Below are 14070 nucleotides of genomic sequence, written 5' to 3'. Positions count from 1 at the left end.
CTTTTTGTTTGTGTATTTTGTTTATCGGTAAAACGGCTTAGTAGTCCGATAGTAGTTAGCACTGTAAAAAAAAAAAAAAAAAAAAAACTCAGTAAGTATTCCATGTGGGAGTTAGGTTTGTTTTGTTTTTTCATTTTCTTTCTGTAAATAAATTGTGTCTGGGTCTGCATTAAAAGGGCACATGAACCTGAAATGATATATATAACAAATTAGTGCACTTACCCGTCACATGCGATTTCCATTACCAGTTTTCTGATACAAAGCCCATCTCTTCAATGTTATAATGTACATGTTCACCCATCACGGCCTGCGTTTTTTTTTTTGTTTTGTTTTGTTTTTTTTCTATCATGCCAAATCAGTCTGTCTTTATTGTGCAGTTACACAGCACTTCCTCCAATTTCACATGACAAAAATACAGCAAAAACAAAGCGAACAAGACAAAGGTTATTCATAAACAGTTTTAGATACTGTGTGCAAGGGCACTGGAACTAGGCATGCTGGGGGTGCAGAAGCACCCCCTTGGCATTGCATGGCTTCCATCATGTAAAGAGGTTACAGTTTTGTTCAATGGCTTTCAGCACCCCCATTTTAAAAAGTGTTCCAGTGCCACTGCTGTGATGAATAAAAAAAAAAAAATCTGTGATCATTAATTGCTTTTGTGCATTTTTATTTGCAAGTAAGCTTTAACATTATGGCCCTATCAAGCACTATATTCTGCAATTTTGAATACTGACTTTGGATACTGTTTTTTAATTCTGGAAATTGGTGCTTTTTTAATCTTTTGCTAAATTGCATTGCCTTTTACGTTTTACGCAGTTCTGTGCATGGGTAACATTTTGATTTCATTTTGCTGTTGGGTCATTAATGGGGAATTTTACATACTACCGGATTTAAAAGTATGTATCGTATTACAGTCCATGTGCCGTCTCTTTTGGCAAGTGATATTTTCAAAATTATATCATTCTGAATTAAAATACTTCTGTTGAAAACAGTACTGTACCAACAAAGTACTAAATTTGGAGTTAGCGCGCATGTAAAGTAGTGAGCCTTTACTGCCCCCTTTACAGAGAATGCAATAAAATATGTGCACAGTATTTGGCTAGTTTACATACCATATCTTGCGATAATTTAATGTGCACGATAATGTCCGAGACTTACCTGTGATATGACTGGGCAAAAGAGAGGACTGGCTAGCAGAGTGCTGGAAAAAATTTATGAAAAAGAAATGCAGAAGTACCAATTCTGCTTCAACAGACATTATGTAGAAAAGTTGCAGAATTAGAACGCGGTGTCCGGACAGAAGTCATAAAAAGGTACTTTTCATAGCGGTTCTGCTTCTGTTTACTAAATCACATTTTCACAGCTTGCCGGTATCTTTTTTCCCCAGTTCTAGGAAAGCTGCTTCTAGTTATATCTGCCTATTTTTTATACTATAAAATACATTAAGTAATCTGTTGATTAATTGATTAAAACCATACCTGCATACTTACTGATGACTAGGAATCGTGCCGTGGGGGTAACATGTGTTGTGTAAAGTAGTATATTTCAGTATACTGGCCTACATACAATTTCTATAGATATGTTCTGGTACATTACGGTGTATAACTTTTACATTTTTACGATGTGGCCCACCAAGTGAACAGTCTTAACTTAAATGGCCCTTGCTGCCAGGTGAGTCTGACACTCCTGACCTAGACAATCAATTATCATTTCTGGACTTATTCGTTTAAACAAATTTTCATAACCAAGCAATTCAGCAAGATGTATTTATTTGTATTTAGTGAATCAGTGAATCAAACTAAGAAATCTGCTGAATTGATTCACTGAACTGAATGAATCAGACAAATCGAGTCAGTGAAAAGTAACGACCTGTACATCACTAGTTTTCAGCCCAGAAAAAGATGTTTAAATAGAGCGCCTGTCAGTGGTTAAGGCCTGGTTCCCATAGGCACTAATAAATGATCAGTTTAATGCATACACTACAATTAACATCCTTTAGTAAATATCATGTGAATACAGCTCATCTCATTATTCTGAGCTGGAAGCTCATTTAAATACATCAGCATGCATTACCATAAAAATTTTATATTCACTAATTATTTCATATTTCATTGATACTATAGTGTGAAGCATTACATTTAGTGCGCGCCATAACGTGCCAAGTATCACACGCGATAATGAATAAAATTGCAATAGTTAATACAGAAGTCATTAGCGTGCACAGTAATTGCAATCATTGTGTACCATAAGGTTTAATGCCCTTTGGTAAATGAGGCCCATAGTCTTTTCTGCTATGTATTTTTGACATTGTATCTTTTTTGTGTTCCCTGAAAAAAGACAAGGCTTAGAACTGGCCAATATGAAATAATCAGATATGTGTCACACTCATTTAACCACCACTGAAGTCAAAATTTTATAGGGTGGGATATGTGAGTGCTGACTGTATAATGTAGATTTAATAAGGTATTACAAAAAGAAATTTAGCTGGATGATCCATGTTCATTAATAGCCTACAATAGTCTTAAAACAGTTAGTTTATTAACATTAAGTCAACCCTAAGTAACAAACATTACAAAATAATGTGTGCCGTATGTTTAACACCCCTGCTCTAGAGCCTATGTTAGAAATACAAATAGTAAGTAAGAGAGCTGGTTGATAGGAATTGCTAAAATCACAGAAAATGTATTATAGAGTTTGCAAAGTGTAAATAAACTGTGTGATGTCAAAGGGGCTTCAGTTTCTAATTCAGCCTTCTGACAGCAGTGCTAGCCAAATTATTATTTAGAGATATCTCAAATTAATGTATAGATATCTCTAAATCATTCCCAGATATCTCAAAATATTTGAAGATATATTAAAATATTTAAAGAAATCTCTAAATCATTCTAAGATATCTCAAATACATTTAGATAAATATAAATGTTTTTAAATCATTTTTAGATATCTCCTAAATCGTTTAGAGATCGCAAAATACCTTCTTGTTCATTTAGAGATATCTCTAAATCAGGGGTTCCCAAACTATTTTTGCTGCACCCCCTTCAGTGATTTTTTTTTGCTGCCCCCCCCCCCCCTTTCACTAAACAGTAGTTTATTTAGAAAAGTATAATTTTCCTAAAATAACATTGTGACGTCACATGTAAAATGAAAACAGGCTCCACACAAGCAGTAGCTTTGTGCTTGAATTCAGCAGTTTATTAGTACAGGTCAAATAAACAGTTAAGGACCACGCCAAAGCAAAACAAACTAATTCACTCTAGGTCTCATTCTCACTGAGACAGCCTCTGTCACTCACATGCACAACTGCACTCAGACACACACTCCTATTTATCTCTTTGCATTAAACCACACCTTCACCAATCCTGGGCATGACATTTGAACCCCAATCTCCAGCTAGCATTCTTGGGGTGCAAATGCATGTCCAGGATTGGTGAACACAGACAGACTGGCAACTAACACTTCCCCCACCCCACCTCCCATACTAGCAAGTGGCATGGCACAGCAAAACATTGTGTAACACAGAAACATAAAAGACAAACAAATGGGACAGTTAATAAGTCCTACAGCGATGGAAATTGCAGCGTTGTTATAATATTGTAGCGTTGTGTGTGCTGTAGGTTCTACCAGGATACAATTCAGCTGGGACAGTGACACAGGTGCAACATTTAAATAAACGACTCATGTTTAATCGTTATTAATTTTGTAAGATGGATACACTTCAGTACAACCACTTTTCATAATTTAAATGAGAACGTGGAGGATTTAAAAGCCCATTTAATTGTTTCACAGCCAAACCCCATAAATTAAACTTATTGTACTATTATTATTACAGTATTGTTAGTACCTGTGTCTCTGTGGTGTTCCTTTTCCCTGATGCTCCCATTTGAGAGCTTTATTGATTCATGGTACTGAGGTTTCAGGGAAAATTGAATGGAATTAAAAACGTGTCATCCTACTCCCTATACATGTGTGTGTGTGTGGGTGTAGAGTGTGCATGGCAACGGATGATGTCATCCCGACGATCAATTGTACATTTTAGTGAGATTCCCTGAGAGCATTTTGTTCAGTTCCCTGAACTGAGCTCAAGTGATAATCACATGTCCTTTAAGACACTTGTGCCTGAGTCAGGTCAGAAGTCATTGTGATGTGAAACACCTTTTCATGGTATTCTTGATGTTATTCTTAGTATTTCATTGTTTCCCCTCCATCCCCAATAGCAGTAGCCAGTTGAGTTGTATTTCAACAATAATAACCAGAGAGTATTACTTGAGATTATGGACAGTTTGGCAGGAGTGAGAACTGGTCCATGATAATTCCTTACTGTAGGTAGAGGACATTGCGATTTATATTTTTGTGAAGATATGGAATGTATTTCAGTTAGCTTTATTTGTTAGGTATTTTAAATTTTGTATTGTTCCCGCTGGGTGAAAATAGTTCCTTAAAATTATGTCTAGTTTTTTTTTTTTTTTCGTGATGCATAAATAAATTACTTTCAGCTTCTGCAAGTTTTCTGTCCATTGACATATTATCCATTGGCTGTTTTGTCACTGAATCAATATCACAATTAGATTTTCAGTGTAACACGATTTGTGGAATACTGCAACTAATCTGCAGCATTTTGTTGATGGACACTAACGCAGGAATAATGAAGAATCGTCCTGCTCAGGTGAATTTAATAGGGTCCAGTGGCAACGATGGATCGTGGGTGACATCAGACCAGGAAATACAGAAACACACAGTACTACAGGTGAAGCGCTGATGCGTGGATTTATCAGAAAACAAAACATTTTCAAAACAAAATGGCACAATGGCCAAAACAAACAGACAGTAAATTTAAACACTAAACACACAAGTGCTAATCGATTGCTAATCATTCAATCTGACTTCGGCACAGTCTGCACGTCAACAATTTGGCAGGGAAGACAATTAATCCTTCCCTGCCAACCTAAAACCACAGTTCCCAAATACATATATACATTTTAAATCATCCATGCTGCATAACCCAAACCATACAAAATAACACAAAACATAAAATACGCACAGGGGCGGGAAGTACCCTGTCACAGGTCCATACTCTGTGTCAGCTATAATGAGAGCTATGCAGAACAAGAAATGTTATAAAAAAACATATAACATAAGTATACAAAAGAAGAGAAGCACTCTACAGTAATTTGTGTTAATGAAGTTTAATTATCATGCAGGAATTTCACATTTTACAATGCTGTATGGAAACAGATACATTATTGTACCAAGAATTGTTGCATCATTATTGAAGGAAATGAAAACAGATCCCCAGCCCTGCAGACAGATGTATAACTGACAAAAAACATGTTAAAACAGTAAAAGTAAGCCAAGGAGAAGAGCAATCAATTAATTTATGTTTCTGAAGTCTGGTTACAAAGCAGGCTTCTTTACATGTTCTGGGAAAGCCCTTAACTGCTGTTTTGGTTGTTTAGTTTACCATAATGGTCTTATTGTTTGTTTTTATTAAATGGGGAAATGAAAGAGAAGCAAATGAGTAATGAAGCTTAATATGTGTTAGGATCTATCGCATGATGAGATGTTATGGGCTAATAAGGCTCAGTTTATTTTTAATGCTGTACAACTATTATGCAACAAGTATGCATTGCTGTTATGGAGCTTAGACATTTTTTAATTGATGTAGCTTACATATCAGTTGTGATATATGGGAATTAATGACATATTTAAAATAATATTGTTGTGTTCCTGGGAAGGCGGAGGGAGGGTTCAGCGTTATGTTTGGAGTTAGGGTTTTGGTGAGAGTAGGGTGGAGGTCAGTACAGAATATTTCTGCAATAACTTGGTAGAGCATGTAAAGCAATATTTTCAGTTTGGCTCCTGCAAACAAGCATTGCGATATATATATATATATATATAATATATTTATATATATATATATCTATAATATAATATATATATATAATATATATATATAATTGGGGTTCACGATCCATTTCTGGAAGTGTTAATAAAACGGAGTCTAGACAATTATTTTACGACCGATCTGGGTTTGTGAAGTCATTTAAACACTTCAGTAAATGTAATATATATATATATATATATATATATATATATTATATATATATATATATATATAATATATATATATATATATTATTCATTGGTAGTTCATTAGACATTGCAAGTAAAAATCAGTGCTATACAAATTCATAATTATTTAATGTAAAGATTGAGTGCAGTAGGGTTAATGTCCTTGACAAAACAGCATCAACTATCACTGAAATATTAAAGATAGCATCAAGATATCTGCATCAGTTCACTGTATGTGGGCTGTTTCATAATTGCAGCTGCACTGTAATTATTACACCTCACACTGTAATTTGCATGCCAGTTAAAGTGAAAGTCAGATGTTTTATTGTTGTGTAAAAAGAGTGGGAATACAAGCTTTTATTCAACATGTTATATTAACAGAAAATAAATATTGCATCTGTAGATTTGATTTAAAGGAAACACAGCTTCCTGTAATTAGTTCTAAAGCCAGCCAGCCAGCCAGCAATGGTCATTTCAGTGGCCTTGGAATAAATATAATGTGTCAGGTAAAACAACGGCAAAGAAGTGATAGTATATTGCAATAGGTCACCAGTGTTTTTTTTTTTTTTTAATTCCTTTATGATTTGATAATGAACTAAGAACATTTTACAACTGTGGTACTATTCCACCAATGGTTCAAACCATTGTACAGGTTGCTGCTGTCAAACTGTCATCGGCACTTAGTATAGAAGCTGTAGTGACCTGGAGAGAGGCTGAAAGAGGTAAATGAGAGCAAGTGATATAGCAGGCACTGTTATAATGTTACCGTACTAGACAAATTGAGGGTTAAGTTAGATAGTTAACCACAGAAGTAGATGATTTATGTAACGGGGCAAGTTCATTAAAAAATATTGAAGTTTATCTTAATAGGCTTATAGTGTGCTTAATTAGACACCTCCTCCAAGACACCACGAGGTAGATAGCAAGATACAACAGAACCAACTAAGGCCGTTTCTTTTGAAGATCACTTGGTAAGAGACCATGGACACAATTCAGAGAAGGTCATTATGGCAGAAGTAGTTATATTATTTCACATTGGTTAATTTACTCCCAATTTAGTATTCTCAGTAGGTTGCTATTGGTATGCCTAAGATAACAAAATACTAAATGTATCACTAATGAAATGTTATTTTATATAACTTTTTCACTACCCAATGATTAGACCTAATGCATCTAATTAAGCATATTATTAGCATAATTATCCAACCAGTCTCATAAATTTGAGGTGATAGTTTACCAAAAAAAAAAAAACTATGGTTAAATAAAATAAGGAAAAGGCATATTTTAATGATTTCCTGTATAAAAGACATAAAAGAGATGTGCTTTCATCCCAAGAGCTCAGCTAAATTATTTTTTATATCAGTGCAAATGACTACATTTCCTTTTATACCAGGTGTTTATTATTTTTAAGAGGCTACAAGGTATTAGAAAGTGAGTCCCTTCATTTTAATCACTTATGGAAGGTCTTGAAATGACACACAGAGAGCTCAGGTATTCAGATGAAATGCCAAACAAAGTTTTATTTACAACCAAACAAACAAAAATACTGGTCAAAATTAAATGGGTATTGTGCCTTTAAATACAGACAACTGTACGTATTTCTTAAACCGATTTCTGTTCGGTGGCAGGATGCAGGATTCCTGCTGCCCAAAGTTATTGCTCTGCGATGTTCTGAACCAATAGGTATGTGCTTAGGCTGCAGGAGATAGAAAACAGGAAAGATTATTTCACCATTGAAGACATATGTGGTGGCACTTCCCCAATCCCAGGAACACTGTCGCGACCTGTGGAGAGGCTGCCCCTTATCCCATTGCCTGGGGATATCAACAAAAACTGGCAGTTTAGTCTTGTGGCTTATGCAAACTAATGATTTCATTTACATCTTGCACTCAGTTATTATCTTCCACCTGTTTGCTTGACCTAAATAAAAATTCTTATCAAAATAATAAGGAAATGAGTACAGTAGCTTCAGCTTGATGCATTGTATACTACAAAATAAGGCATTGCTGTATTTTTCTGTCACCCCCAACAAGGGTTCAGACATTCTTTGGTTCCTTGTTGCCATAGAACAGTTGATATCATGTAATAAATGTCAGCATGTTGGCAAGGTTTGGTGGTCTAGACATCTAACAATTTGGGGTAAGGTCATTCAAGAGTCAGTATCTCACATAGAACCACATATATGTCAGTCTTTTTAATTCTTTCAACTGCTACATACAACACCTATACAAGCAGCCCTCCTACACCTGACCCAAGTGGATCTGTCACTGAGCTTTTCAAACCCTTTACAATCTGCACAACAGTCAGACACCATACAAAACTTAGAGAATCAACCCCATTCCCTTCTTTACTGCAACCACATGTAATACAGTTCATTCTCTGTGACAGCAATGCATGGCCTTGATAACAAATAGACATTTAGAGAGTCATTAAACTAAACAGTAAACCTCATTCATGACTGTGAATGTGTGGCCCATGATTTCAACCCGCAGTTATGTGACTGAGCTTAGAGATAACTGGCTTGTGACGCACATGTTGTTATTGCTAATGGAGATTTGAGTCAGTCTGAAGAATCTTCAAGTGTAAAAAGCGGGGCACTAGGTGGGAGCAATCAGCGCTTTGTTGGAACCAGTGCCTGGGAGGCAGGCTTAGGTCTTTTTAAAGAGCACAACATTTCCATCTGAGAAAATGTTCCAAAACAAATCATGCAATTGTACTGCACTTTGCAACAAGCTTTTGAAGATAAATAACTGTGCCAGTCTTGTAAACCCAACAACTACATTGTTTGCTGCTAATTAAAAACTACTGAATGTAAAAATGTTAGTAAAAAGTAAAAATCAATAAATAAACAAAATCCTTTTCTTTGCAGTATTTCTCCTCTGGTTTAATTATTGCTGCTTATAACAGCATTTACTGTAAAGAGACCTACAATTTGAAACACTTTCTATTTGTATTTGTTTCTGTGGAGGAAGGTTTATCTGAGGGGCACTAGCCTTCTTCCTTTTTACTGACCCATTTAAAGGGTACATAAGTACCTTTTTATTTTGTTGTGTTACATGTTCCCATGTGTTGCTACAACTGTTTACGTAAGCTGTGTGTATTGTTTTAACATATTTATTTTTTATTTTTTGGAATTTTTGACCACTTTTTTAAAACTTTTAAATTGCATCCCCTGCCTCAAGATGGCTTCCCATGAACCTTTCAGAACTACATTTCCCATCATCCTCCTGCTCACATATGTAACAGATGGATTTACCAGTGAGCAAGAGGTTGATGGGAAATGTAGTTCTAAGAGGTAATTGCAGGTACATGGGAAGCCAGTAAGTGCAATTTAAAAGTTTTTAAAAAGTGATCAAAATGTAAATAAATAAATAAAACAAAACACACCCCTTATGTAAACAGTTGTATCAACACATGGGAACATGTAACACAAAAAAATAAAAAGGTCCTTATGTACCCTTTAATACCATTTAGAGCAACTTTTAATTTTTAGAACTTTGGAACTTCTCTGAAGGCATAACACTACAGATCACTCTTCTCCTTCTCACGGAGTCTCCCAGTGTTGATAACCTTAATTATTAATCAAAATAAATAGATAGACAGGAGGTTAACATAGTACCCTCTACAGTAAGTAGGCCAGGAAAACCAAAGTGTCCCTGAGTTGCTGAGATCTGTCAATGTATATATGGTTAAAGTCTACCCTGATCAAAACAAACAGATCTATATGGGTTCCTGTATACAGTTCCTGTATTGGATGGCCGCTGAAACTAAATCTACATCAAACTTTGCTGTGCAACTACTTTAGTTGCATAACCAATTTGCTACCAAAGTAAATGCTCCACTTTGGCTACTGGACAGTAACAGCAAGCAACTTGGGGAAAACAGCTTGGGAGAGAGGATTGTATTATGTTTCTCATCAGACTTGTTTAAGGATGACTGACTTGTGACTGTAATTAAACAGCTTGCCTCCTCTATTCTAAGCTTTGATGTGTTAATACATGGCAGGCATATTATTTTCAAATTCTTGGAAAATAAACTTTAACTAGCTGCACTGGCTTTATGGGTTCCTTGACACAATACAAATAAATGAATAATGAACAGAAGTGTTTTTCCTTGTATACAAATTGTTATCAATACATGTACATGCTCTAACTGTAACTCTGACATTGATTGGCTTTAACTCCCACAAAATTACTTCTTGCACTATAACACTCTCAGGTTGAGTGTGTTCTTGACACATAAGACAGGGTGTGTTAAAATAAATGCTTTTTTATGGAATAAATAGAAGCAATTACATGTTTGTGGGGATAAAGCATGTCTTAAATGTTGTTAAAGGTGCCAACCACAGTCACTTCTAATTTAAAGGCTCCTTCCTGCATCTTATATCATTACAATTTTTGTTCCTCTCAGAAAATGTCCATTTGTATTTGTACATACACCCACCCCTTGTTATATTGTCCCTTGCTATACTCCGGATTCAGATATATAGCAGTCCTGGAGTTGGCTCCCCATTTTTACTGTCTAACTGCATATGCCTTAGCTGCAATATACATAGGCACTTAGAATTACTGTTGTTTTTTTTATTTCATACTGCACATCACAAACAAAAATATACAAAACAATTAAAAACAAAGCATTAATATTGTACTGTTATCATATACACACGTATTGCACAGTAACACAAAGCAAATTAAATATCTTCTTGCTGAAGCGGTTTTTATTTTAGCCAACAAGGTGTTCACGTGTGGCAGCAATGCACTAGCAAAAGCCACAAGGCAGTGACGTCAGCTCCCTAGCAACAAGCCTCCTATGTTGGGAATGGATTATTTCAATGCAGCAGGTTTGTGCAGTTGAGAAAGGAAGACTCATTAAATTGACTGGAGACTAAAGTTGATGAGAGGCAATTACCGTCCGCTCTACGAATTAAAATGTTCTGCTGCTTTTTATACAAAAAAATGAGAAAAAAACTATTTGCGTAGAGGATTTATATTGGAGACTGACGCCTCCGATAAAACGAGGGAGTGGTTGTATAGTATTTGTTAGCCTATTTGTTTTTCTATGGGTCTCTCGCTATAGCGCGGTCCTCGATATATAGCGGATTTATATTTATACACCCGCGATATATCGAGAGGGTGATGTAGTTCAAAATAGGGCCCAGTGGAACTACATCTTAAAATACTGTGAACAGCAGTAATTAATATATGTCAACTAACAATCTCTATTATGCAGAGTCAGCTATAATGTTAAATACAGAAAAAAAGACACAATTGAAGCTAACTACTTTATACTTTTTGAGGTTCAGAACTTACCAGTACCAGTGCTAAAATGCAATCTGTCCTATAATTACCTATTAAAATATCTAACACTGACAGTTATAAATTGTACCTGTTCAATTTCCTTTCCTTTGTGTGTTTTGCAAATAAAGCCCTTAGGACAAAGACTTTGATGTCTGTACGTTATGGAGTAATGTTTGTCTTGAAGAATTGTTATATCCAACAATACCTGAAATAAGGGAACTTTGTCATCCTGAGCTTTAGAAAGTGCCTACTCCTTCCAGTACCTCAATGCAGTCCATCATTATTAGTGTTTTATCTGTTTCTCTCCAACCGTGGAAATTACCCCCTCTCCATTACCGACGGTGAATAATAACTATAGAGAAACTCAACCTTTTAGGGGCCTTCAGAAACAAGTGCAGCTTGGAGTCTATTCTAGTCTTCATTGGGTTTTTATATGTTTTACAAAAGCCAAAATAACTTGCAGCTCAGATTCCTTCTCTCCCCGTCACAAACCCTGATTAGAGGGCATTACTCTGTGCTGGTGCCCTGGAGTGGATCTTTCTGATTGGTGGATTAAAGTTCTCATACATTCTTTCTGCCACTTTAGGCATGGTCAGATGAGATATATGCCCATGGTAAGCAGACTATGGCTGGTTGAGGTGATCGACGGACTGAGACTCTGGCAACAAAAGATAAATTACTAAAAGATGGCACTTCCTAAATCCTCCAAATTCTGGTTTATCACAGAATTCTGCAATTTGCTAAATAAATAAAGATGGGGAGCCAGCTGAGCAGCTTCTGTTTCTGACAGACTGTCGGATGGCAGTTTGGTAAAGCTTGGACCAGTGTTCCTTTATCTTACTTGGCCGCGTTCATCAAGCAACAATCAGTTTATGGCCCTTTAGATTTAGAGGTATCACCTGTAGCTTTAATCACATTTTGACATCACATAACAGAGCTGGGACTGATTGACAGCAAATAAAATTTATGATAGCAGATTGAGTTTCTTGAAATTAAGGATCTATATATAAATGTAAGCCATATTGCATTGTAATGAATGATAACCTCTATGATAATCCATAAGCTACAGAACTACAGTATTTAACATGTAGTCATATATAAATATATAACAGATATGTTTGCTTGCTGTTGAAAAATGTAAGTGTTTGATAAAAGACCAACACAGTGCACACCATGATGAAGATATTATCCAATAAGACTGCTTGGTATTTCATCATTGAATACATCAATGACTAAGACAAGGTGATGATGTATTTGTTGCATATGCAGAACTGAGACATCACCACCCCCCCCATCCCCCACCCCCCACCCCCACCATGTACCATGGGTTCTGGACCTCCCTACTATAAGGGATGAGAATATTCTTGCTTATTGAGGCAAGGATATTTACAGCTATGATGAAGTTAGGATGACTGCAGAGCCTCACAGGATGAGTTTTGGAAATGAGGCAGGTGGATGATGAGTGTCCTAGTTGTTGATTGTAGAGTGTGAGAGAGCTTAGGCGACTCACTCAATAGCATTACTCGGCAATCACAGGAAGTATAGGTAGTTTGAGAGATTAGCTTTTGTTCCATAATGGGAAGACACAAGCACTTTCATGCACATCTTTAAAAAACACAACACATTTACTGCGAAGCTTTCTATGCTCATATTAATCATACAAAACAAAGTCTTTCAACAAAACATTTGTCTACTTTTCTTAGTTCCTTATAGTTTTACCTCACTACAGTAGCTTACTAGCTTCCCTCACAAAATTGCACAAGACTGGAGCAGAAACTGTTGTTTGAAATCTCAAGAGAAGATGTTTATGAAAACTTAAATGTTTAAATGCTATTAAATGCTTTCTGGTTATTATAGCATTTGTGGATTAGTGTTTAAAGTTGTGGATAATGTACACGCTTTTATACCTGACATTTTTCAGGGTTAGTTGACTATGCCAACAAAGAGGTCACTCAGACCCCATGTTCAGCTGGAAATGTGATTATTTAGTTAATGAGTTATATATTCAAGGATTAAGGGTAGAAAAAATATTGTGCCATAAATGTTTGCTCTGTTAATTCTAAATGGCTGTGAGCAAGCAAAACAAGTTATCCTTAAATTACCATTTTTAAATTAATTTAATAGCCTGCTTTTTCATTGATCGAATACATTTGGACCACACGAACAATTGTGCAAAATGTAACATGACAGATCCGCGAGTGCTGGACTATACTAAATGTTTACTGCACTAAATGTCTTTGTCGCTCTGCTGTTGGGGGTGACTAACTCAGAGGAAAGTGCATGCTATCCATAAAATGCCTTGATAGAAATACATTTCAGCTGTGTTCCAACACCTGAAATAGATAATTTCTCTTCTTTTTTTGTGTGACTTCAGTGGGTTATGATAGGGTATGGAGGTACAGCCAGAAAAAAAGCAACATATTATAGTTCCTGTCTATGTATGCTGCTTAGGAATGACCTTTTAATGTATACAGTATGTTTCCATAGAAAACAGCTGCTGAGTTTTAAAATATAATGTGTTAGTTGCCCCGTACCAAGATTTACTCTTAGAGCATTCAAGAAAGGAACATTTCTCTAAAAGTCATGCAGTTGGAACCCATGTGTGAAAGGATAATACAGTACTGTAAGAGGAAGACAAAGCATGTGAGCTGTAACAGACACACCAAGTCATACTTGTCCATGCAGGATATTGTGAACAACAGAA

The sequence above is a fragment of the Polyodon spathula genome, chromosome 7, assembly GCF_017654505.1.
Source record: "Polyodon spathula isolate WHYD16114869_AA chromosome 7, ASM1765450v1, whole genome shotgun sequence".
In the NCBI taxonomy this organism is placed as follows: Eukaryota; Metazoa; Chordata; class Actinopteri; order Acipenseriformes; family Polyodontidae; genus Polyodon; species Polyodon spathula.
The sequence above is the reverse complement of the archived record's forward strand: the minus strand, read 5'-3'. Positions refer to the sequence as shown.